General features: G+C 35.6%; 1 protein-coding gene and 1 long non-coding RNA gene across 6 annotated transcripts in view; one reads left to right on the top strand and one right to left on the bottom strand.

The window, feature by feature from the left end:
• The window catches only part of Sptz (zinc finger FYVE-type containing 26 spastizin), a gene marked incomplete in the record, with an annotated part of 1794825 nt that overhangs the window by 1450700 nt on the left and 317066 nt on the right, over positions 1-27059 (top strand).
• On the bottom strand, positions 241-25290 carry LOC145664463 (uncharacterized). The gene is made up of 3 exons (XR_014127438.1): positions 25069-25290; positions 3623-3761; positions 241-1282 (listed from the first exon to the last, which is right to left on the bottom strand). It is a non-coding gene; the product is annotated as an uncharacterized LOC145664463 (long non-coding RNA).

Genomic DNA, 27059 nt, shown 5'->3' with positions numbered 1-27059 from the left:
TTTCCGAATAGTCATTCATTCTACCACTCCTGAAGTCAGTGCTCAAGCAACCAGACCGCATTGACTATACCGCAACTTGTGAAGTACTTGGGCAACCAGTGTCTATACTACAGAACCCCACTGGTGGTAAGATTTATACATAATAAATGGGGAAAATAACTTATTTTATATCATGTAAATATTTAATGCGACATACAATCGATTATTTCCTTGAGTTATCGTATATAATAGAGAAATTATCCTTAAAATGATCTAAATTCCACCATCCTACATTACTTATGATTACATAACAAACCGAAAGCCAAATAAAGGAATGAACATTTAAATGAGAATACATAAAATAAAATCCTGTAGATTTATTGAGAATAATTACAGTAATAATTACTTAATTTTACATTAAGTATACATTTGTAGTACACAATATATTTAATGTGAATACAACAAAAAGTGTATATATATTTAAGTCTACTAATTGGATACCGTACATTATAATAGTTTGAAAAGTATATACACCTCATCAGTGTATCAATTTTAACAAGTGTTATATAACATTAAAAAAAAAAAACACTTACTTTGTAAGAAAAGCTCGAACAGAGTTGCACCTTACAAACTCTTCCCCACACCCTAGTATTGTAGTTCAGAAGATGACTGTACCAATCACCGAAAACCAAGCAGCAGAATCATGCGTTTACTTACGTCCCCCCTCCCCTCAACACATACAAAATAAGTTAAACTATTTCTTGAAAAGTTCTCTGTCACCTTCATCTACGAATATATTTAACGATACGAAGTAGGTATATTATACATTACTTTAGAGTCTGAAGTGTGATTTAACTGCCATAAATTAAAACTGAGCATAATATGCACGCAAATTAACTTAAATAAGTACCATACGCATCACACGAAGCGAGCTACGCCAATAAAAAAAAATCACAGTCAATAAGAATTAATTAGATCTTCAGTCTAGATTTTTAAATTGGTGTTATGTTGACGCTATGAATTTTGGGCTTCCTACACTAAATGTCTCTATGCCAAACTCTCTCTATATAAAACGTTTTTCGTCGAATCTGCAAATTGAGCAAGCCGCGCGCTAATGATGGGAGGCTGATGATAGTTCATCACACAGGAAGACACTTTGAAATGCTAGGTGAGTCACAACACTTTCTTCCTTTTTCTGGGATTCATCCTTACTTACGGTCAAATTTGGTACCGTCTATGTAGTACCTGTGTGCGGCGTACCTTGAAATCATCTCGGTTGATAACCTCCAAACACAGTGGACTCCTAAAATAAAGCAATTGTTGTAAAATTACTATTTGTAGCATGTGTGGCAAAATTTAAAAACGAAAGATATCTCAGAATCAAGGTTAAGTCAAACGAAGCGTTTTATGCGTTTTTTAATATATATATATCTTACCTCAGGCTATCCAAAATACTAAAACATTGTTTCCTATACTTTTGGAAGTTATATACTAAATATCTTAATAACTGTCACTCAAATTTGGTATGCTCAGATATAGAATTGAAACTATGATCCAAACTTAAAATAATGATATTACAGAACACAATAAACTTAGGATGAAAATGGAAATTGTAGATGCATGAGTATTACTGAATGAAGGAAGGAAAGTAACTCAGCTGGGTTACGAGTTTGACAGAGTTCATACACAGAAATCATTCGGTGGTTTACATTTCCAGCTTCGACTTAAGAGATAAAGAAGATAAACTCACTTTAAAAAGTTAAAAAGAAAAAAACTTTTAAAAGATTTAATTTATTCTGAAATTTTGTTCAGTATTTGTAAATAAATAATGTAGAAAACCGACACAGAGCTTGCCCGCTGGACTCTGGCGCCCTAATCCCAACTCCGCAATTTGCATGCCTGCCATAAAATAATAGAGATATAAGCTTTTTTTTTAAAAAAAAGAGCAGATTAAGGGTAGCTTAATATTTACATTTTTTTAACGATACTTACAGTATGGCGCTAAATTCGTCGTACAAAAGCAGAGGTCTGTTTCCTGAGAGTAAAACAAACAAAAAAGTCCCAATAAACTTAGGGCGAAAAGCCCACGTTCACGTGTTATAGGCTGCCGAAAACATGAAAAAAATCAATTCTAAAGGTCCACAGCTCCAAAACTATGGGACCTACCAAAGTCGGGTCAAGACTTCATTTAGGAACTAGTATGTGCTCTATCTAAAAATACATGTTTCATAATCCTAAGGAATCACCCCTCTGCTTTTGTACACCGAATTTTGCACCATACTGTATAAATTAATAAGGTAGAACTATATGTGGTCCTTCTCACTATGCTCACTTATATATATATCTTAAAGGCTAGTGATAAAGAACACCAGCCCTCTGCTCCTATACCACCCTGTGATACCGGGGCAGGACGTTTGGACGCAAAGCCGTATATCTAAATAGGTTAATCTACTTAAATGGGTTATAATGCATTTCAAAAATAGAAACCGGATGATTACGTACTAAAAGCCTTAAAAAGAGGCACTAATATCACTAAAACTCTTTAAAAAAATAGCTGCACAACCTAAAATTAAGAAGTTCGGAAAGGTTAAATTTGATGCAAATTTTCTTTAAAATGCCATCTTCAAAACTCTAAATATTCGTTACGTTATAGTCCTATGGCAAACAGTCACTAAAAGTCTCAGTTGCAACAAATGCTTAATTTAGTTCTATTTTTTGTATAATGCAGAAAAAATGGGTCTAATTATTTTGTTTTTAGAATGATATATCCTAATTTCAGGAAAATCGGAGACAATGGCCTGCAGAACTTTTTTTCAGCATGAATCTATATTGGGCTAAAATAAAATTTGCTGTAGGCATCCTACAACACCCCAAAGTAAACTTCTGTGAAGTTATCTTTACAATATCTCTAACGTAAAGGATATTCATAACTTCATAGCAATTCATAACACTGCATTACTGCTTATTACTACGTATTTGCAACACAGATAATTGGAAAGGAAACAACAGTGAAACAAGAAGTAAACAGTGAAATCTAATATACCTATTGAATAATTTACTTTGTCTTATGTTACAATTACCATGACGGAATTATGGGCCAAATCCAGCATTATTCTGCAATGTCAACAGTTTCAAAATTCTGCACGGCGAATTCTTTCATCAGCTTGAATATATTTTCTTCTTTCAGTTCAGTTGATTTTGAGTTTAACGTCCCGTAAACAGCGAGGCTATACAAAACGTGAACCTACTGATTAACGTGGAATCCGAACCACGACGTGAGCTCTCGTCGGGAATTTTCTCCTTTTCTTGGGCGGATCGTCTTCTCGAAGCATTGCCTCGTGTCCTGCTTGTCTTTTTTCCTTCGAAATGCATCAATAAAGCACCAAATCAACCAATGTCGTTCCTTTACGTTCGATATATTATAAAGAACAAAAGTTTGTTTATTTTGGGGTGTCATTGGCTGCCTACAGTAAATTTTATTTGACCCATTCTTCCTATTTAAATGTATAGTTAGTGCCTATTTCTATGAAAGTTTATTAATATTATAGTCTCAACTTTCTATTAATACAATAGTCTCAACTATATGATTTAATGGGCATATCGAATAATAATAATAATAATAAAACATTCAATAAATACTCACTTCCTGAACTACCCAATACATAGCATAAAGAACACCATTTTCATTCCAAAACCAGCTCGTATTCATTTTTTCTGATCTCTCGGAAGGGGTCAATACTTAATAAACATTTCTTATGTTTTGTACCATGTGTTTTAATAATCTATTATAGAAAAAGAAAATGCAAAAAATTAAAATATGTACAGTATTTTACAAATTTTAAGTCACATCTTTATAGTAACTAAAAAGTAATGAGAAACTTAAGTTGTTTTTAACTTAAATTAGATGTCCTTATTAGATATCTGGTGCCTTCCATTTCAATTCAGGCAAAAAAATAAATAAATAAATAAAAAATAAAATTGTACCATCACCATCTCAGATATTGTTCAAACTTTTATTTATAGGAACTAGACATGTTTTAATTTTGGGACCCTTTTTTTTATCGCAAAAAAATTCCCGCCAAGTAATGGGCCATCAAGGACGGGGAGTACAATTCATGAATTGTAGAAAACATGGAAAATGGTCAAATTCGGAGCCTTACAATTCAGCTATGGAGACATGTAGAGTTATAATTCTTGTTTTGGTATGTACATAGGGATATGAATAAACCAGGGGTGTAGCCAAGGGGGGCCCATCGGGGCCGGGCCCCCCCAAATGGTTTCCTGGCCCCCCCCAAATGACCAACTTTCAAAACATTATAGCAAAATTATTTCGCTTCATTCATTTAAAAGCAACAAAGTTTAATGACAATTAATAATTTATGGTAAAATAGTATGGAGAAATATTGTTTTTCCATACCGATCGAAAAATAGTATAATATCTCTTCCTTATACCGATCGAAAAATAGGATACTTTTTGTGACAGCAGATTACACAATTTACTGCGATTTATATTTGACAGTTTGAAGACAAACGTTTTAACAAGGTACTACAAATACAGCCATAAAACAAAGTACTAAACTGATTTGTAAGTACAGTGTATTTTTATATGCTTTAACAAGTGTTTTAAAAGACATAGAGGATGGAAAATTTGGTGAGAAACAATGCTTTTATTCAATTTGGGTTTCATTCGCTCTCTCTTTTATTTCTACTCACGAGGAAACGGTCTTAAATGTAAACAACCGATTTGGCTGGGGTCGGGATATGTGTTACGGGAGACCAAAGTAGGAGACACGCATTTTCGCGTTTGGGCCCATACGCAGAAATTTCCGAAATACGGGGCCCCAAAGTGGCCCTACATGCTATAACTAGGAAGCGAATGACGTAACTTGTACACAACCGATTTGGCTGGGGTCCGGATGTGTGTTACGGGAGACCAAGGTAGGAGACACGTAATCTGGCGTTTGGGCGCATACGCAGAAATTTCCGAAATACGGGGCCCCAAAGTGGCCCTACATTCCATAACTAGGAAACGAATGACGTTACTGGTACAGAATGTTGGCTTGGGTTGGAATATGTTATAATATATCCAAAAGTATGGGACTTGTGTTTGTTGTTAGGTCCCACAAAAAGGAATGTCGAATGTACAGGGTCCGATATTGCTAGATTTTCAATAAGGCCTGGCATATCTTCTGTCCCACTACAGCGGCGTTTGACCTCCATTTGAACTCGTTCAGCATACATGCTCCTATGACGCTCTGTGGAAGTCCCATGTTCCCTCTGTCTTTATGCAAGTTCACGGTGTGTCTGAATTGCCACAACCAGGTAGTATGTTGGATATACCTACAACAACAACTGACTTTCGCCTTAGCTCCACTCGCATTCAACTCACGATGTGAGGTCCAATTGAACACAGACCTCCACGAAAAGGGACAGAACTTTCTTGGTTACCTTTATAGTTATGCACAAAAGTGTAGCGTTTGGTCCCGGGCAGTAGTTCTGGATTAAGCATAATAAAAACTATCTTGAATATAATTTATGTATAATAATAATAATAATAATAATAATAATAATAATAATAATAATAATAATAATAAGAAGAAGAAGAAGAAGAAGAAGAAGAACAAGAACAAGAAGAAGAAGAAGAAGCTAAAATAGTGTTTTTAGTTTTGCAGACTAGCAGCAATACATTTTTTTGGCTTTGTACATTGTAACTGCCCCCCTCAAAAACGACGGCCCCCCTACACAAACCTGCTGGCTACACCCCTGGAATAAACTATATTTTATTACAGTTTGGTTTGCGCATGCGTATCTTTTTGTACATAAATTAACAAATGAACGTAAGTTTATGTGAAAAGTCGAAGTTTGTGCTTTTTTTTTTAGCACTTCCGGTTCGAATTTTAAATTCCGTTTTCACGGTTGGTAAGACCTAGTTACCCGCTTGCCCCCCCCCCCCCCCCCAAAAAAAATTGTATCGCTTCTGTGTGCAACCATTTCATCGCAAAAAATTCGAGAAATCGTCAAATTTTCAAAAATCGCCATTTTCTCAAAAACATCATAATTTAATATTCTTAAATTTTGTCAGATGGTTCAACTGTACATGAATAATAAACACACCAAATAGCATTCTCGACCAATGCTTCATGAACGAACTACAGCCTTTTGAAATTAGCGAACTTTCGTTAACTTTGAAGTCACAGTTGGCAACAGTGAAAACAATGAAAGTGCAACAAGGAAAGTGTAAAAAAATGCTACCGCAAAGCATCTTGTAAAATTTCAAGATACAAATTCTATTTTACTGCATGTGGATTTCGCTTAAACTGGACTGTTATTCTGCAAAGGGAAGTTCAGAGTGATCACTGGAGAAACGAGCAAATCTCCTTCCTTACGGGAGTGATATATTATTATGAAACAACTGAAAGTTTTGCTGTAATAAGCGACGACAAAACACACGATTCGGCTCGTACTCATAGTCATGAATAAGATTCTAAAAATACTCGAAGAAAAGCGAAAATATAAGTTATAGAAAAAGGTTTGAATACGTGAAAATAAGTGTCTACAATTTAATAAACCGTTTCAGTGATTTCTGATGGTGCTGCATTCCACTTTAAAAATTGCTTTCAGATGTCCAAGATTCAGACAGGTCCGATAAAGCAGTGGCTTTTCAGTGAAACCTGCCGTGGTAAGGGTCTCTGCGACGTATTGGGGAGAGGGGGATAAGAATATGGCAACATGGCAAAACGAAAAACGGATTCACAGTATTAAACCTGAAGAAGAAAAATGAAAATGAAATGAAATCTTTGTTTTACATCCCACGGTTATGCCGGTTAGGCTCAAGGAGACGGTGATGATGACTAATGAATGAAATGGTGGAATGAAGAAAGTGGAAGGAAACGGGAGAACCCCGAGAAAACCCACGCACACGGTGTTTGTCCACCACAAAGTTCACTTGGCGGTGGCTGGGATCGAACCCAGGACCCCAAGCACCAGAGGTGAACGCTCTACCACTGAGCCACCGCGGACCCTAAACCTGCAGAAGAATTCGTGAGTATAGTGCAAGTACCAACTACGGGTATTACTCTCGTCTTGTTGCCAAGAACCGAATTCGACAATTAAACAAACAAAACAAAACAAAAAAAAAAAAAAAAAAGTGGGAAAGTGTGCGACTGGTAACTGGTATTTACCGAAGTCATCTTTGGCTTTTATTGCAGTAACGGGTCATCATGGACTAACTTCACGCTTTTCCCAAAATCGAGCTTCTGCAATTCAAAGTGTAGATTTAAGAAATCTGCAAAAATGAACTTTTGTTACATACATATATGATAACCAGTGATGGATAGCAAAGGCGCAAATCTGTCTTCAACATTGGGGGGGACGGGTAAGATGGTCCCGTATATATATATATATATATATATATATATATATATATATATAAGCGATGTTCAAAATATTTATGAAGTTGAAAAACAATGTTGTGAAGGATCAGGGGAGCAGAATTGTCTTCAGTGACGAATTTAGGAGGCTATCGGGCTCATTCTCCCCTCGAAATAATTTGTTAGTTTTACGCATTCCACGTACAACAATAATCCTTCTTACCATTTCTAAGAATGTCATTGACTTTCCATTTTCTTATGCTTTTTGTTTAGAAATAATACTGTATCTGTCAAATTTCATTCCATGTAAGAACCGCGTCCTTAATTGTTCTTTCTGTCATAGTGTTGTAAAAAAACGGTTTTTTTTCTGTGAAGTTTTTTTTCAATAAAAAACATCGTTCTTTTTCATGTTTTTTTTCAAATGTCTGTTTTTTTTCTGGCAACTATTATTTATTGATTTACGTTGCAGATTATTGAAATAATCAACAGAACTTGAGTCGAAGCCCTCGTAACTTACAAATCTTTTGTTTCTTTGTACGTATATACTAGCAAAATTGTGTGATTATTCCTTTCGGCCCAAGGTCATTTTTGGCGTTTTCCTACATTTCCAGTTAGTGACTTATTGCTCAAAAACCATTCATTCGATTGATATGGTTAAGGCCTTGTTTTTTAGAAAATAGATGTGACTATTTTTCGGTGTAAGTTGCATTGCAGTGTTGCCAATGGGTGGGAAATTATTGAGGGAAATGTAGGGGTGAAAATTTACAAAAAATCCCTAACCGAATTTCAATTTTTTTTGTATCTAGTACCACTCCTGCTATATGGGTTCAAATCACCAAAAAGAATCTTTGGTGTCTTGACAAGGTACAGTGAAATCCTGTAATCGCTTGCTTCCATCCAAAGAGAAAAAGAAAAAATTCTGTCATACACATGAAATTTTGACACTTTTTACGCCTCACAAGCAAAAATCAAATATGCCGGGGCTACAACTTCTCTAATTATCCTATTGAAACATTTTATGATGCGTTCTGTAGGGCAAAGAGGAAGCTTTCAGGTAGTGGTACGTTTGTTTCAATGTAGCCAGTAAGAGGGTAATATTAGAGGGGAAAAGGGAATTTTTTCCGAATTTTTCACCTAAAAGCGGGAATTAATTGTTTTGGCTGGAAATACTGCCATCAGACAGACGAAAACTATCTACAAATAAACCTTAGTACTCCCAGAATATATCCTACAAGTATCATGGCGATATATAACAAAGTAAGCATGAAATTAAAAAAAAAATCTCATTCTACCTCAGAAATTCACAATTTTCTTACCACTTACAGAACATGGTTTATTATAAACCTCAACTGTACTTTCCCTAATTATTCTAGTGAAACTTTTTATGGTGCGCTGCTTAGGCTAAGAATGAGGCTCCTAGACACTGCTACGTTTGTTCGAATGTAGCCAACAAAAAGGAAATAATAGAAATAAAAAAGGGATTTTTTTCCAAAATTTGCCCCTAAAATCTGGAATTAAAATTTTCTGTATCTGGCAACACTGCTATCAGACACACACACAAACTATCTTAAAATAAGACTTGGTATCCCCCTAATGTATCCTACAAGTAGTATGACGATATCTAATAAAGTAAGCATGTCAATAAAAAATATATCATTCTACCTTTATAAAAATCACAGTTATCTTCCCAATTAGAGAACAAGGTCTACTGTAAACCTCAACTGTACTTCCCCTAATTATCCTATTGAAACTTTCTATAGTGCGTTGTGTAGAGCAAAGACGAGACTTCCAGATACTGGTACGTTTGGTTTGATATAGCCAACAAGAGGGAAATAATAGAGACAAAAGAGATATTTTTTCCAAAATTTCCCCCTATAACCTGGAATTAAAATTTTCTGTATCTGGTAATACTGCTACCAGACAGACGTAAACTATCTTAAATTAAACATTGGTACACCACTAATATATTCTACAAGTGTTATGACGATATTTAAGGAACAAAACTTGTAATTACCAAAAATATATTACGGTAAACAGAAAAGTAGGAAAAAACTAGAAAAATTAAGGGTTAGAACCTAAATATGAATTCTTCGTGCGTTCCCTAATTATCCTATTGTAACGATCTGAACTTGCGTTTCTTAAGTAAGGACAAATGTTCGATTGGCGTAAGTTGACTTGCACTCGGACGTATAGGTATGGATTTATAAATAAAAATTTCTAATTTTTGCCCAAATTTAGGAAAATTTTAATTTCCCTAATTGGCAACACTGCGCGCAGGCCCGTCCAATTGATGTCATCAGTTAGGTATCCATCCGAGGTATCTACTTGGCAAGTCTTAAGGAGGTCTTTCTTAGTGTTGTAAATAGAAAAAAAACCGTTCGTTTTTTTTTCAGAAATGTATGTTTTTTTTAGAAAAAAAACATTGCCTCTCGTTTTTTTTCTAAATTTCGTTTTTTTTTTCAAATAGTCATTTCTAATGCATCTTACGTCTATTTAAGTATTAAATATTTTTATGTAGGTATAATCACCGTAAAATGCAACATAAATTAAACGCTAGATACTGATACGCTACAAATATTTTACAATTTACATGAATTCCATACCTATTAACAATTCGGGTTTCAGCAGTTTTCATCAATATCAACTAAGAAATAAAAGTAGAAATGAAATGTTCTTTTTTCATGAAAGCAGGCCTTTAATAAATACGAAAATAATGTCACGAACAGTATAAAATTCATATAACTTGTCTAAAGATAAAAACTAATACTAATTTGCCTAATAGTATTTTTCTAAATGTCATATATAAATAATTTGTCGACTAGATACATATGATATGCAGAGCCGGCTCTACCATATATGCAACACGTGCATTTGCATGGAGTGGCAAGTTTGGATGGTCCGGCAAAATCTGTCATAAGTATATTATTTAAATTAAATATTTCTTGTTGGAAACAGACTTTATGATGATGGTAGTTACATTTACTAAGCTGACCTTCTATTTGAATACTACATTCATAAATTAAGTTTAGGATGCATTAGTTTAAGGCCACATGGACAATGCTAAAGCAAATAGTCGAATAAATCCGAGCACAAATTGCTTGATTGTTGCCAAATGCAAGAATTCAATTCTGGAATAGTAGTGAATATCTGTTCCATTTAGTAAGTTATCACAGTTTTGATATGACAACTAGTCTTGTTTTTGTCAGAAACAAGTTCCTTATCATTGAAGATAAAAACAAGTTTTTTAGAAAATGTTAACAGATATAGAAGAGAAATCAAGAAATAAAGATAAAAGAACTAGTTGCACTGGAATTGCAAACTGATACATTGAGATTGAAGCTCGATAGTGAATTCTGTAAAAAGGATTACCATCTATCCTCTGCAGGTGTGTTTGCTTTATGTTTCACTAACATAATAGATTAATATTTAAAAAACACACACACACAACGGGATTGCATTTTTAGTGAGTATTTAACCCTTATCCGGGCAACCGGGGCCTCCCAGGCCCAGTAGATTCATTTTTCTAAAATTTCTCAATAACCATACATATTTCGAAGACATAAAATACTGAATTCTTCTATCTTTCGTCGAAGTTAAAACCATGAACATATCGAGTTGGTAAAGCTTTTTTTTTTTTTAATTTGAAAATCTTTTCCTGACGTAACCGGGCAACCGGGGCCTAGGAGGCCCCGTATAACTTTAGTGAAATTCCTGTCAAACATTAGATCAAAATTGTCACATAATTATATATTGAACACGTGACTATTGTAACCTTTAGTCGGAACAGTATGCGGCAACAGACATTGAATTTTGAGTGTTCTGCACTTAAAATATATACTGGGCCTGACAGGCCCCGGTTGCCCGTTTACGTTACAAAAATGTCTGGACCGGATTTGCTATTCTGCTTGGTCGGCTTACAAAAGCGTGACATGAAGTTTCGCTACTTGACAAAAATATATACCGGTACATTCTAGACTAGTCTGAACAGTAAGTGACAATAGGCATTGATTTTGTGTATTCTACACTTAAAATATATACTGGGCCTCACAGGCCCCGATTGCCCGTTTACGTTACAAAAATGTCTTGCCCGGATAAGGGTTAAGCCTTTCTGAGTGCAACTGCACTTACCCTCACCTTTGTTGTTCATCCTGGAGTAGCATACTTAAAATCATGACTTTTAAGATTTGTTCTTTCTGGAGAAAGGGGGAGGCGGTAAATTATGCCATTGCATGGGGCGAAAAAAAATGACTAAGACCGGCCCTGATGATATGTATATAAAAGACACGAATATAGGATGACTCAAATTGAAGTAATGCAGGATGTTTCAAAATTAATATTGGGGTTTTGAAACTTTGTAGTATCTATTACAATTAACTTACAATTATAAATATTATATCAAATGAAAGAGCAACTCAAACAGTTTTGTACGCACGCATGTACATGCATTGTTTCTTCTGTCTGCCGTTAGAAACAGCAAGAAGCAAAGATGTAAACTGGAGAGCAGAAAGTTTTTTGTGTTTTAATAAAGACTGAATCTGTACAGTGCAACGGTCTGTGTGAAGAATATTAAGGAGACGCTTGCAACTACGTCCTTATCGTTTGCAGTTGCTACAGGTCTAAAGTCTACAGACTACGGTTTACATGCCAATTTCGCAAGTGAAATATTGCTGCATAACAATGAAGATTTTCTGGATCGTGTCGTCTTCAGTGGTAAATCGACATTTCACCTAAGAGCTAATGTGAACACTCATAATGTTTGTATCTGGCCGTCAGCAAATCCTCAGGAGATGGTACACTTGAAACGAGACTCTCCTAAATTGAATGTGTTTTGTGCCATATGGCGGAAAGTTTATGGGCCTTTCTCGCCTATCGACTAGATGTGTGCCGTGTGACGAATGAATCTCACATTGAACACTTGTAGCAAAGACTGTTTGACGTGCTCTTTTACTTGATGCATTGTTTATAATTGCACTTAAAATGTAATAAGTACTACGAAGACTTAAAACCCCAAAATTCATTTTGAAACACCCTGCATTTCTCACCAACAGTGTTGGAACTAAGATGTAAAAAGGAGAAAATTTTCCTTATAAAGTTATTGTTTACAACTACGATAGTATTATTAGTCGAAACTATAACTACAACAACACGAGTTAGTGGTAAAACAAAATGTAATCAAATGTATACTCAGTGGCCCAGGTAGCCAAAGTGGCACACACGGGTGTGTCATTTGTTTAATCCACTCCTGTGTGGACACTAATTAAGATATCGGGATATTATTCTTGCAAAATATGGTTGGACTATAGTTTATTATATTAATTTTTTTCTTCTGGTGTCGAATTTCCTTCTGAAATTTCACCCGTCAAAAATGCGAGAATTTTCTGATTACGAATTTCTTCTACTACTTTTTTCCCTGTAGCTTCCTTCGTTGTAGAAAGACCTCCTTAAGACTTGCCAAGTAGATACCTCGGATGGATACCTAACTGATGACATCAATTGGACGGGCCTGCGCGCAGTGTTGCCAATTAGGGAAATTAAAATTTTCCTAAATTTGGGCAAAAATTAGAAATTTTTATTTATAAATCCATACCTATACGTCCGAGTGCAAGTCAACTTACGCCAATCGAACATTTGTCCTTACTTAAGAAACGCAAGTTCAGATCGTTACAATAGGATAATTAGGGAACGCACGAAGAATTCATATTTAGGTTCTAACCCTTAATTTTTCTAGTTTTTTCCTACTTTTCTGTTTACCGTAATATATTTTTGGTAATTACAAGTTTTGTTCCTTAAATATCGTCATAACACTTGTAGAATATATTAGTGGTGTACCAATGTTTAATTTAAGATAGTTTACGTCTGTCTGGTAGCAGTATTACCAGATACAGAAAATTTTAATTCCAGGTTATAGGGGGAAATTTTGGAAAAAATATCTCTTTTGTCTCTATTATTTCCCTCTTGTTGGCTATATCAAACCAAACGTACCAGTATCTGGAAGTCTCGTCTTTGCTCTACACAACGCACTATAGAAAGTTTCAATAGGATAATTAGGGGAAGTACAGTTGAGGTTTACAGTAGACCTTGTTCTCTAATTGGGAAGATAACTGTGATTTTTATAAAGGTAGAATGATATATTTTTTATTGACATGCTTACTTTATTAGATATCGTCATACTACTTGTAGGATACATTAGGGGGATACCAAGTCTTATTTTAAGATAGTTTGTGTGTGTGTCTGATAGCAGTGTTGCCAGATACAGAAAATTTTAATTCCAGATTTTAGGGGCAAATTTTGGAAAAAAATCCCTTTTTTATTTCTATTATTTCCTTTTTGTTGGCTACATTCGAACAAACGTAGCAGTGTCTAGGAGCCTCATTCTTAGCCTAAGCAGCGCACCATAAAAAGTTTCACTAGAATAATTAGGGAAAGTACAGTTGAGGTTTATAATAAACCATGTTCTGTAAGTGGTAAGAAAATTGTGAATTTCTGAGGTAGAATGAGATTTTTTTTTTAATTTCATGCTTACTTTGTTATATATCGCCATGATACTTGTAGGATATATTCTGGGAGTACTAAGGTTTATTTGTAGATAGTTTTCGTCTGTCTGATGGCAGTATTTCCAGCCAAAACAATTAATTCCCGCTTTTAGGTGAAAAATTCGGAAAAAATTCCCTTTTCCCCTCTAATATTACCCTCTTACTGGCTACATTGAAACAAACGTACCACTACCTGAAAGCTTCCTCTTTGCCCTACAGAACGCATCATAAAATGTTTCAATAGGATAATTAGAGAAGTTGTAGCCCCGGCATATTTGATTTTTGCTTGTGAGGCGTAAAAAGTGTCAAAATTTCATGTGTATGACAGAATTTTTTCTTTTTCTCTTTGGATGGAAGCAAGCGATTACAGGATTTCACTGTACCTTGTCAAGACACCAAAGATTCTTTTTGGTGATTTGAACCCATATAGCAGGAGTGGTACTAGATACAAAAAAAATTGAAATTCGGTTAGGGATTTTTTGTAAATTTTCACCCCTACATTTCCCTCAATAATTTCCCACCCATTGGCAACACTGCAATGCAACTTACACCGAAAAATAGTCACATCTATTTTCTAAAAAACAAGGCCTTAACCATATCAATCGAATGAATGGTTTTTGAGCAATAAGTCACTAACTGGAAATGTAGGAAAACGCCAAAAATGACCTTGGGCCGAAAGGAATAATCACACAATTTTGCTAGTATATACGTACAAAGAAACAAAAGATTTGTAAGTTACGAGGGCTTCGACTCAAGTTCTGTTGATTATTTCAATAATCTGCAACGTAAATCAATAAATAATAGTTGCCAGAAAAAAAACAGACATTTGAAAAAAAACATGAAAAAGAACGATGTTTTTTATTGAAAAAAAACTTCACAGAAAAAAAACCGTTTTTTTACAACACTAGTCTTTCTACAACGAAGGAAGCTACAGGGAAAAAAGTAGTAGAAGAAATTCGTAATCAGAAAATTCTCGCATTTTTGACGGGTGAAATTTCAGAAGGAAATTCGACACCAGAAGAAAAAAATTAATATAATAAACTATAGTCCAACCATATTTTGCAAGAATAATATCCCGATATCTTAATTAGTGTCCACACAGGAGTGGATTAAACAAATGACACACCCGTGTGTGCCACTTTGGCTACCTGGGCCACTGAGTATACATTTGATTACATTTTGTTTTACCACTAACTCGTGTTGTTGTAGTTATAGTTTCGACTAATAATACTATCGTAGTTGTAAACAATAACTTTATAAGGAAAATTTTCTCCTTTTTACATCTTAGTTCCAACACTGTTGGTGAGAAATGCAGGGTGTTTCAAAATGAATTTTGGGGTTTTAAGTCTTCGTAGTACTTATTACATTTTAAGTGCAATTATAAACAATGCATCAAGTAAAAGAGCACGTCAAACAGTCTTTGCTACAAGTGTTCAATGTGAGATTCATTCGTCACACGGCACACATCTAGTCGATAGGCGAGAAAGGCCCATAAACTTTCCGCCATATGGCACAAAACACATTCAATTTAGGAGAGTCTCGTTTCAAGTGTACCATCTCCTGAGGATTTGCTGACGGCCAGATACAAACATTATGAGTGTTCACATTAGCTCTTAGGTGAAATGTCGATTTACCACTGAAGACGACACGATCCAGAAAATCTTCATTGTTATGCAGCAATATTTCACTTGCGAAATTGGCATGTAAACCGTAGTCTGTAGACTTTAGACCTGTAGCAACTGCAAACGATAAGGACGTAGTTGCAAGCGTCTCCTTAATATTCTTCACACAGACCGTTGCACTGTACAGATTCAGTCTTTATTAAAACACAAAAAACTTTCTGCTCTCCAGTTTACATCTTTGCTTCTTGCTGTTTCTAACGGCAGACAGAAGAAACAATGCATGTACATGCGTGCGTACAAAACTGTTTGAGTTGCTCTTTCATTTGATATAATATTTATAATTGTAAGTTAATTGTAATAGATACTACAAAGTTTCAAAACCCCAATATTAATTTTGAAACATCCTGCATTACTTCAATTTGAGTCATCCTATATTCGTGTCTTTTATATACATATCATCAGGGCCGGTCTTAGTCATTTTTTTTCGCCCCATGCAATGGCATAATTTACCGCCTCCCCCTTTCTCCAGAAAGAACAAATCTTAAAAGTCATGATTTTAAGTATGCTACTCCAGGATGAACAACAAAGGTGAGGGTAAGTGCAGTTGCACTCAGAAAGGCTTAACCCTTATCCGGGCAAGACATTTTTGTAACGTAAACGGGCAATCGGGGCCTGTGAGGCCCAGTATATATTTTAAGTGTAGAATACACAAAATCAATGCCTATTGTCACTTACTGTTCAGACTAGTCTAGAATGTACCGGTATATATTTTTGTCAAGTAGCGAAACTTCATGTCACGCTTTTGTAAGCCGACCAAGCAGAATAGCAAATCCGGTCCAGACATTTTTGTAACGTAAACGGGCAACCGGGGCCTGTCAGGCCCAGTATATATTTTAAGTGCAGAACACTCAAAATTCAATGTCTGTTGCCGCATACTGTTCCGACTAAAGGTTACAATAGTCACGTGTTCAATATATAATTATGTGACAATTTTGATCTAATGTTTGACAGGAATTTCACTAAAGTTATACGGGGCCTCCTAGGCCCCGGTTGCCCGGTTACGTCAGGAAAAGATTTTCAAATTAAAAAAAAAAAAAGCTTTACCAACTCGATATGTTCATGGTTTTAACTTCGACGAAAGATAGAAGAATTCAGTATTTTATGTCTTCGAAATATGTATGGTTATTGAGAAATTTTAGAAAAATGAATCTACTGGGCCTGGGAGGCCCCGGTTGCCCGGATAAGGGTTAAATACTCACTAAAAATGCAATCCCGTTGTGTGTGTGTGTTTTTTAAATATTAATCTATTATGTTAGTGAAACATAAAGCAAACACACCTGCAGAGGATAGATGGTAATCCTTTTTACAGAATTCACTATCGAGCTTCAATCTCAATGTATCAGTTTGCAATTCCAGTGCAACTAGTTCTTTTATCTTTATTTCTTGATTTCTCTTCTATATCTGTTAACATTTTCTAAAAAACTTGTTTTTATCTTCAATGATAAGGAACTTGTTTCTGACAAAAACAAGACTAGTTGTCATATCAAAACTGTGATAACTTACTAAATGGAACAGATATTCACTACTATTCCAGAATTGAATTCTTGCATTTGGCAACAATCAAGCAATTTGTGCTCGGATTTATTCGACTATTTGCTTTAGCATTGTCCATGTGGCCTTAAACTAATGCATCCTAAACTTAATTTATGAATGTAGTATTCAAATAGAAGGTCAGCTTAGTAAATGTAACTACCATCATCATAAAGTCTGTTTCCAACAAGAAATATTTAATTTAAATAATATACTTATGACAGATTTTGCCGGACCATCCAAACTTGCCACTCCATGCAAATGCACGTGTTGCATATATGGTAGAGCCGGCTCTGCATATCATATGTATCTAGTCGACAAATTATTTATATATGACATTTAGAAAAATACTATTAGGCAAATTAGTATTAGTTTTTATCTTTAGACAAGTTATATGAATTTTATACTGTTCGTGACATTATTTTCGTATTTATTAAAGGCCTGCTTTCATGAAAAAAGAACATTTCATTTCTACTTTTATTTCTTAGTTGATATTGATGAAAACTGCTGAAACCCGAATTGTTAATAGGTATGGAATTCATGTAAATTGTAAAATATTTGTAGCGTATCAGTATCTAGCGTTTAATTTATGTTGCATTTTACGGTGATTATACCTACATAAAAATATTTAATACTTAAATAGACGTAAGATGCATTAGAAATGACTATTTGAAAAAAAAAACGAAATTTAGAAAAAAAACGAGAGGCAATGTTTTTTTTCTAAAAAAAACATACATTTCTGAAAAAAAACGAACGGTTTTTTTTCTATTTACAACACTATTCTGTCATCCTTTCTATTTTTCTTTCTTTTTCTTGACGTTACTACTTTCATTTCGCCTATCATACTTTATCGACCGTTGTCAGTTGTGATTCAAGTTGGCCGTCATCAGTAACACCAAAACTAAGAGGGGTTGATAAGCGAAACTAGTGTTCCACACCAACATGCGCGGATATCAACATGACAAGACTTTAGTTATTATAACAAAGGAACAATTATATCGTTTAGTTATTTTTAAAAGAAGGAAATGTTTGAATTAAAGAAAATCAAAACGGGGAAATAATTAGCCCGGGAAATTAGGACGGCCAAGAGGATGCTTTCTTTTTCTTGTATGAATAGAATAAAGGGTTAGATTCACTTTTAAATTTTTGTGTCATATCATATAGGATTTATCGATCTGTAATTCTTGTCATTATAACTTCAATTTATGCATAAATTAAAATATATTTAATTCTCAAACTCAGGTGGGCAATTGCCCACTTCCTTCCTTGTATTGGGCATAGCCCTCAAAAGAAAATGCTAAATACGCCATTGGTTGTCTTCAACATTGGAAGGTGGGCAGATTTGAGGCTTATTCTAGATAAGGGAGATGAAACTCATATTACGGTAGATGAATCTGATCAACTGTTGTAGAGTATATTATATATTAGGTGATGTAGATGAAGTAGTAGTACATATCAGTATTACAAATCACTGCCGTGAAAACATTCTGAAATCTGAATACATGCACATTTATAATTGGTATGTTTCTAATTAGGCATCCACAAAGATCCACGTTAAAATTGTTTTATAGTAATATAATAATATAAATGACGACTTCCCCAAAACTATGAAGAAAGAATATCAATTATGTGTGACGCAACAATACTCTTTGAGCAAAATGATTATAATCTCAATAACATTACAGGAATCGTTTCAGAAATCTGACGTATGTCATACTCTTTACTTAACAGATGTAACCTTAAGATTAGAGAGAAAAATATTCCAGCAATTGAATTCTTTTCTTTGCTTACGAAACATCCTCTCTCAAAAGAAAAATTGGGACACGCGGAAATAATACGTAGGAACAAACCATGGTTCGAACTAGCAGAGAAGAGAAAACAGGCAAAATTACGTTGGCTACAAAATCCGAATGAAGTAACTACACAAAATTTCGTAGACATCAGGCGAGGAGCTTCCAAAACTTTTAGAACAAAAAAACGCGATATTTTGAAAGCTAAAATTTAGGAACTTGAAGATAGTAAAAATAAAAACATTCGGGACATGTATAAAGGGGTCAACGAATTTAAGAAAGGCTATCAACCTCGTTCTTATATATGAAAGAAAGCTGATGGAACAGTTCTCACTGATACAGATAGCATTTTAAATAGATGGAAAGATTTCTTTGACGATTTGCTTAACACGCAGCCAAAAACTAATGTGCGTGAAGAAAGGAAGATACACAGCGCAGAACCATATATTCCAGAACCCAATCGAATAGAAGTAAAAATCTATAAAGAAATTAAAGAAACATAAATCTCGGGTGTAAACGAAATCCCGGCTGAGTTAATTTTAGTTGGAGGCAAAAAAATTGTGGAACAAGATACACAAACTCATTCTCCTTATCTACAACAAGGAAGAATTGCCACAAGAGTGGGAAGAATCAATCATTGTTCCAATTCACAAGAAAGGCGACAAAACTGACTGTAATAATTATCGAGGCATCTCTCTTCTGTTAACATCCTATAAAATCCTTTCAAACATTCTATTAGCAAGAATGAGCCCATACGCAGATGAAATGTTTGGAGATTATCAGTGTGGATTTAGACGAAATCGATCAACTATCGACCAAATATTTACCATTCGCCAAATACTCGAAAATAAGCGGGAATACAGTAGTCCCGTACATCAACTATTTATTGATTTTAGAAAGGCTTATAACTCGGTTAGGAGAGAAACATTGTACAACGTTCTTACAGAATTTGGAATACCGAGAAAGCTAATTAGATTAATTAAGGCATGTTTAAATGAATCCCAAAGTAAAGTCCGGGTAGGAAAAGTTTTGGCCACGAGCTTTCACGTTAAGAATGGCCTGAAACAAGAAGATGCGTTGTCGTCATTATTATTCAACTTTGTCCTGGAATACGCTATAAGGAAGATGAAGGATAGCAACCAGGGCCTAGAGCTGAACGGTGTTCACCAGGTTATGCGTACGCTGATTATGTAAGTTTAGTAGGGGTTGATATGAGAAAAATAGAAAGAAATGCAGAGGTCTTATTAGACACGCTTGCATGGACATGAGTTTGGAAGTAAATGCAGAGAAAACTAAATACATGGAAGTGCGTCGGGACCGTAATACGGCAAATTATGTATGTGTTAAAATATTAAATAATACTTTTGATAAAGTGGATACTTTCAAACATCTAGGATCAATATTAACAGACGAAAATCATATTCACGAAGAAATTAAATGTCGACTAAAAACAGGGAATTCGTGTTATTATTCAGTTCAAAACCTCTTGTCGTCGCGAATTCTGTCGAGGGATTTGAAGCTTAAAATGTATAAAACGATAATCATACGCTTACTGAGTACAGAGCATAGACTGAAAGTATTTGAGAACAAGATCCCGAGAGAAATATTCGGACCAAGAGGAACGGGAATGGGGAATGGTGGAAACTTCATAACGACGAACTACGTAAATTATATGGCTTACCAAACATTGTTAAGGTCATCAAGTCTAGGAGGCTTAGGTGGGCAGGACATGTAGCCAGGATGGAAGAAAGTAGGAACGCTTTCAAAGTGTTAGCGGTAAGACCAATCGGAAAACGACTATTAAGAAGACCTAGGCGCAGATGGGAAGACAATATTAAGATGAATCTCGCAGAGATAGGAATACAAAGTAGAAACTGGATCCAGTTGGCTAAGAATAGAAGTCAGTGGAGAGCTTTTGTGAACGCGGCATTGAACCTCCGAGTTCAATAGGCTATAGAGTTTGTTAGCTTACGAAGCATGAGTAGATGCCTAGGCTGATACTACAAATAGATTAAATGCGCATTTACTGAAAAGATGGGTTCTACTGACATTGGATAGTCTATATACTCTTCGTGTGCTAGGGCCTAGGGGAGAGGAGGAGATAAGATTTCATATGAGGTTACGTCACGCACAGTCGCACGCCTTCATTTTCATTATAAATGGAAAAGCCAAGAGAAACAAATTTCATCTAACTTTCCTTTGTGGCAGTCGGACACAACTCATCACAGTTATCTGCAAAAAGCAGTTTTCAAATCGGATTATTGCGAGAGCCTCCAGTTCCAATGTTGGGGGGGACATGTCTCCCCATTTCCCCGGAATTTGTGCCCGTACCTACAGCTGAGACAACTTTCCAGCATGAGGAGAGGGGCATATCCTCCTCTGGCATTTATTGCAATTTGTGCCCAAATAGCGGAAGTGGAATTAATACATATTGATGAGACTACTAAACTCACTACAGCACGAAGTTCAGTTTGAAATACTATAGAATACGATTCTTTAAAAAAAAAAAAAAATGGAAAAGCCAAGAGAAATCAATTTCATCTTACATTCCTTTGGGGCACTCGGACGCAAATCCGAAAAAGCGCTTTTTAAATCAGATTATTGGGGGGGACAGTCCCTCCCAGGTCCAACATTGGGGGGGACATGTCCCCCTCGTCCCCCCCGGGATTTGCGCCAGTGATGGATAGCAGAAATATTATCAATAAATCATAAATTACATGAAATAGAAGTGTTCTTTGTGTTTCCAGGACGCGCGGTGGCTCAGTGGTAGAGCGTTCACCTCCGGTACTTGGGGTCCTTGGTTCGATCCCAGCTCACGACGTGTGGACTTTGTGGTGGACAAACACCGTGCTCGTGGGTTTTCTAGGGGTTCTCCCGTTTTCTCCCACTTGCTTCATTCCACCATTTCAATCATTTCTCATAATCACCGTCTCCTTTAGCCTAACCGGCATAAACGTGGGACGTAAAACTCCAATATTTCATTTCATTTTTTTTTCTTTGTTTCCACATGGTTCTTCAACAGGGTACAGGTTTCCAGAAGAGAATAAGAGAAGTGAATATAAGTGTTTTGTGACTATCGACAACGTGCTACGAGTTGTGAGTGCACCAACACCTACTGGAGCATCTGAAATGGTTGCATGCTATTAGCGAAGAAGACACTAAGCAAGCAAATAATTACTTCAGTGTGTAAAAAATCAGTGAAACTTTGTTTCCGAAAACCATTTCAAGTAAGTTTAAAATTTGTTTTGTAATCGTAATTTTCATCTCAGGTTACACCGGTTTAAGAAAACGGAGGATGAGTAGGGGGAGGCTCATCATATTATTTCAAAGAGCTTTTTTGATCAGAATAATAAAAAGGAGCCAGGAAAAACTTTTATCCTTTATTTAATGAATGTGAGCCACAACCATCATGAAATGGTTGCACTTTCATTGTTTTCAGTGTTGCCAACGGTGATATTAAAGTTAATAAAACTTCGCTAACTTCAAGAGGCTGTAGTTCATTCATGAAGTATTGGTCGAGAATGCTATTTGGTGTGTTTATTATTCATGTAAAGTTGAACAATTTGACAACATTTCAGGATTTTAAATTATGGTGATTTCGAAAAAGGTGATTTTTGAAAATTTGACGGTTTCTCGAATTTTTTGTGACAAAACGGTTGCACACAGAAACAATACAATTTTTTTTTCGAGAAGCGGGTAACTAGGTCTTACCAACCGTAAAATAGAATTGTAAAATTCGAACCGCAAGTGCTCGAAAAAATCGCAAACTTCGACTTTTCACATAAACTGACGTTCATTTGTTAATTTATGTACCAACAGATATGCATGCGCAAACCAAACTATAATAAAATATATTTTATTTATATCCCTATGTACACTCATGTCCAAAATGATTGTCGCATATCTATAACTGTCTCCTTGTAAGAATATAATTTGATAATGATTTTGCAGGGTACTATTGATACTGATACTACATGTATAATCGGGAAATGTATATTCGTAGTAAATTTCAGAGGAAAAGAATTACAAACACGAAAATTAGAATGAGTAAAACAAAATGTTGCTAAATGGATAAGAAAGTTTTATTGTTCTCATTTAGGCCTACTGCTCTTTTGACATGAAATTTGCCACCTACATGTCTTTCCCGATTATACACATACTAACATTATAAGAAATACCGGACGAATTCGTTATCAAATTATATTCCTGAAACAACATATTTATAGACATGCGACAATAATTTTGGTCACGAGTGTACATACCACAACAAGAATTATAACTATCTGTCTCCATAGCTGAATGGTGAGGCTACGAAGTTTACGATTTTCCATGTCCTCTAAAATTCGTAAATTGTACTTCCCGTTTTGACGGCCCATTACTTGGCGAGAAAATCTTTTCTGACAACACAAAAAATACGGGTCATTGAAAAAACATGTCTAGTTGCTATAAAAAAAGTTTCAAGAATATCTGAGATGGTAATGGTACTTTTTTTTGGCTGATTTGAAATGGAAGGCATCAAACACTTATGTTATTTATATGTTGATTCAGTTTGCAATAGCAATCTACATGTAATTATATATCGGAACCTTACATCTATTATAATATTTATCATAGGTAGAAATACGTAATACGTAATGCATAGTACTCCATAACGAAGCTATTATGAACTCAAGGCATTATGTAAAGTGATGATGCAGAACCACAGGAGTGAAGTAAAGCTATATTAGATGTAAGGCATAGGTGTATGGGATATAAAATTTTTGCACTACCCTCGGTTACGTGCATATCCACCTTCGCTGACATGCCCGCTCCATACGGAATGACAGTGTGAATATAAGTAATTACTGCCAGTGCAGACTGCATAGCATATTGAAATGAATCTTGAGTAACAGTGAAAGCATTGTATGTGTTAGTGGGGTTAAGTTCCAAAGTTGGTAGTCCGTATCTAGCAAAATTTTGAAAATTTACCGGCAAGAAATAAATTTGCTTGTTCGTGTGCTTCATAATATATAAGGAAAGCGAAAGTTGTGTTTATTTTCTTATATAAACGGTTTTAAACATGGAACTATTTCGCAAGCGAAGGGAACTACTTGGCGCAAGGTTACTTCATGGTAGGATTATGGGAATGTAATGAGCATTTGTTTTTGAAAATATTGCTGGTGCTAATCAGGAAAAGCCATTAAAAGTAAGTAAAAGTCACCTAAAAATAAATTCTAGAGAATGTGGTAAGCAAATAACTATAAAGAAACGTGGAGAAAGTTATATTGTTTACTATAACGGTAAGTGACATAACGAACAAGGCAGCAGTTTTCTAGAACACAGGCCCCTCTTCCCATTTAGCTGTAATAAAAACAGAAAACGATGTGCCCTGCGGGGCACTAACCCGTCTCCACTCGCTAACGGTCACTCGGAATTATTATGTGAATTAAATGTATAACTTTGGTAAAGAAAGGAACCAATTATTACACTTTTAGCCAAAACCTAGGCGGACGACCAACTTCGGAATAACTGCCTGTTGGTGTGCTATTCCACTATCATCGTTTATGCGCATAACCCCCGTCGCTGACGCGCCTGCTCCCAACGGACGCACCCTTGTCACTCGGGTTTTCGTGCTGCACTCCTGCCTTGTCTCAGATAGCACTTGTGCTTTTCAGTGGCCACCTAGCACAAACTGGTTTGTGTTTTATGTACGGGTTAATTTACAACGCCCGCTCCAGCAGGTATACTCACTCAGAAAGGAGAAATTACACATTAATAATTTTATGAAAATGGATCAAAACTTATCTAACCTTAAGCTAACCCCTACCCTACCCTACTTATTTATATCTTACTCTACTTTACCTTACCCTACTCTACTATATATTTTCAAAGGGCCCTACTTATCGATGCGCAGTTGGAGCGTGTCTTGTAGTGCTTTTGTGGTAACTGCTACTATTTTCACTTTAAAATAAATTAACTAAATAAAATTAGAGATTACAGAATCAATCTACTTTCTAAGAAACTTTTCTCCATGAGTAAAAGAAACCGTTTTTGCTATTTCAAACATATTTGTCAATAATTACGTATATTCCTAAAATCATCACTTGAGGAACAAAAAGGAAATATAAATTGAATAAAAAGTTGAGGTTCATGTATTAATTAAATCTTCATATTTTAAAGACAAAACAAAGAAAAATATACATACCTTCCACGCCAAGTTGCTTGCTTACATCTGCCCATAGTTTGTTCGCGACCTGTCGTTTGTGATAATCTGGATAAGCGTGGTTCCACAATGCTACTTTATCAAAAGCACAATTCATTAAAGCATGAACATCTACTTCCATCTTATTTTTTATTTTTTATTTTATCTCCGCACCTTGCAACGTCGTCTGCTTTCACGCAAAATAAAATTTATTTCTCTCGTAGCGCTCAATTCCTGTACCAGCGTTGCCAGACTCACAGCTCGGAATTATTCCAAAACCTGATCGAAATTATGCTAGATTCGGTCAAATTATGCTATTGCTAGATCCTCATAATTACTAATTCAGGAGTTTAAAAAAAAAAAAATGAAGCTGAGATACGATAACGTAACTTAAAATATGCAGAGCGCAAGAATGCGTGGATAGAACTCAATACTTCAATCACCAAAGCTTTAACTCAACTAAACTAGTGCAGTCGTTGCCAGACTCAATGGCGTATATATCGTATAAATGAATACAAAGTGTTTGTTTACATATTTTGAAAGAAAATTACCTCGCAGCATAAGCGGAGTTGGGAATTGTCTGCCTGGGGGGGGGGGCAGATTTTTGGTCGGTCTCGGACCTTTAATTTCAGGAATAAAGATGGTGATGAAGTCAGAAATAAAGATGGTGAAATTGTCAAAAAATTGAGGGGAGAATGGCTCCCATAGCTCCGCCCATGCCTCGCAGTTAAAGGATTAGAAAACCCTGAGTGGAGCCACCAAAAAAAAAAAAGCCGTTTCTAACTTGCTTCGGAAAATAAGACTGCCTATATGGTTTACCGACTATATGAATCAATGGAAGAGGATACATTACTGCCGTTCTTTTTCTTCCCATGACCAACTTCTTTCTCATCTCCAGGTTTTACGGCTTTTTGATAAACTTGCTGAAATTATGCTAGATTTGGGCAGGATGCTAAAAGCAAGATGCTAGATGCTAAAGACATACAAATTATGCTAGATTTAGCATCATTATGCTAGATCTGGCAACGCTACCTCTACAGACAACTCTCCTTCGCACGTATTCGGACGAACAATCCCAAGGTTGGGATCATTCGCATCTTTTCATCGGTTTTCGCAATTTGCTAGTCGGAACTAGTCGAGGCCTCTCTAATTTATTTACACGTGCTGGGAAATTCCAATTCGCAATCGCATTCGGAAGTAATAGAGGCGCGGCCTAAAAGACGTCCACATGTCGTATCTCCGTTGTATTTGTTACCATTATTTAACGTAACAAATGACGCCATATTTCTTCGCTTGACGTCTTTTGGAATTTAAGGACCAACATTTGACGTTGTTATGACATAAGTGTGCTACTTGGGCCGGGTTCGATTCTCAGCGGGAGCTCATTTAGTTCGGATTCGACGTTAATCAGTAGGTCCACGCCTCGCTGCTAAAAGGGAAGATAAACTCAATATCAACTCAACAATATATATATATATATATATATATATATATATATATATATATATATATATATATATATATATATATATATATATATAGATAGATAGATAGATAGATAGATATGTGTGTGTGTTTGTGAATTTGTTCGCTTTTGTATGGTTACCATATACGCCTTGAGCACGGGAGACCATGGTTCGATTTCCGCTGGGAGCTCATGTAGTTGTGACACCACTTTAAACTGTAGACCCATGTCTCAAATGCGAACACATATAAAGGCTTTTCAGGCTATGCCTTTGGTACACTTATGTACTTACTTGGGAGCCGTCGAAAATTTCGGAATACAGAGTCCCGTATACCGAAAAGTAAGAAGCATGGGTACAGTATAAAACTGCCATGGGAAAAGCTTTTTAGGCTATGTTAATCCTGATATATAATGTACCTAGCTTGGCCAAGTTAGAATGGAGGAAATGCAATCACCTTCAATACTCTGTTAATAGAAAATATTCTCCAGGTATTATTATCCTCCTCTCCTGCAGAATGAAAGCCCTGAC

This window comes from Thermobia domestica, chromosome 11 (assembly GCF_964235325.1).
Source record: "Thermobia domestica chromosome 11, izTheDome1.hap1.1, whole genome shotgun sequence".
Classification (NCBI taxonomy): Eukaryota; Metazoa; Arthropoda; class Insecta; order Zygentoma; family Lepismatidae; genus Thermobia; species Thermobia domestica.
This window is presented reverse-complemented; position numbering and strand designations above follow the sequence as displayed.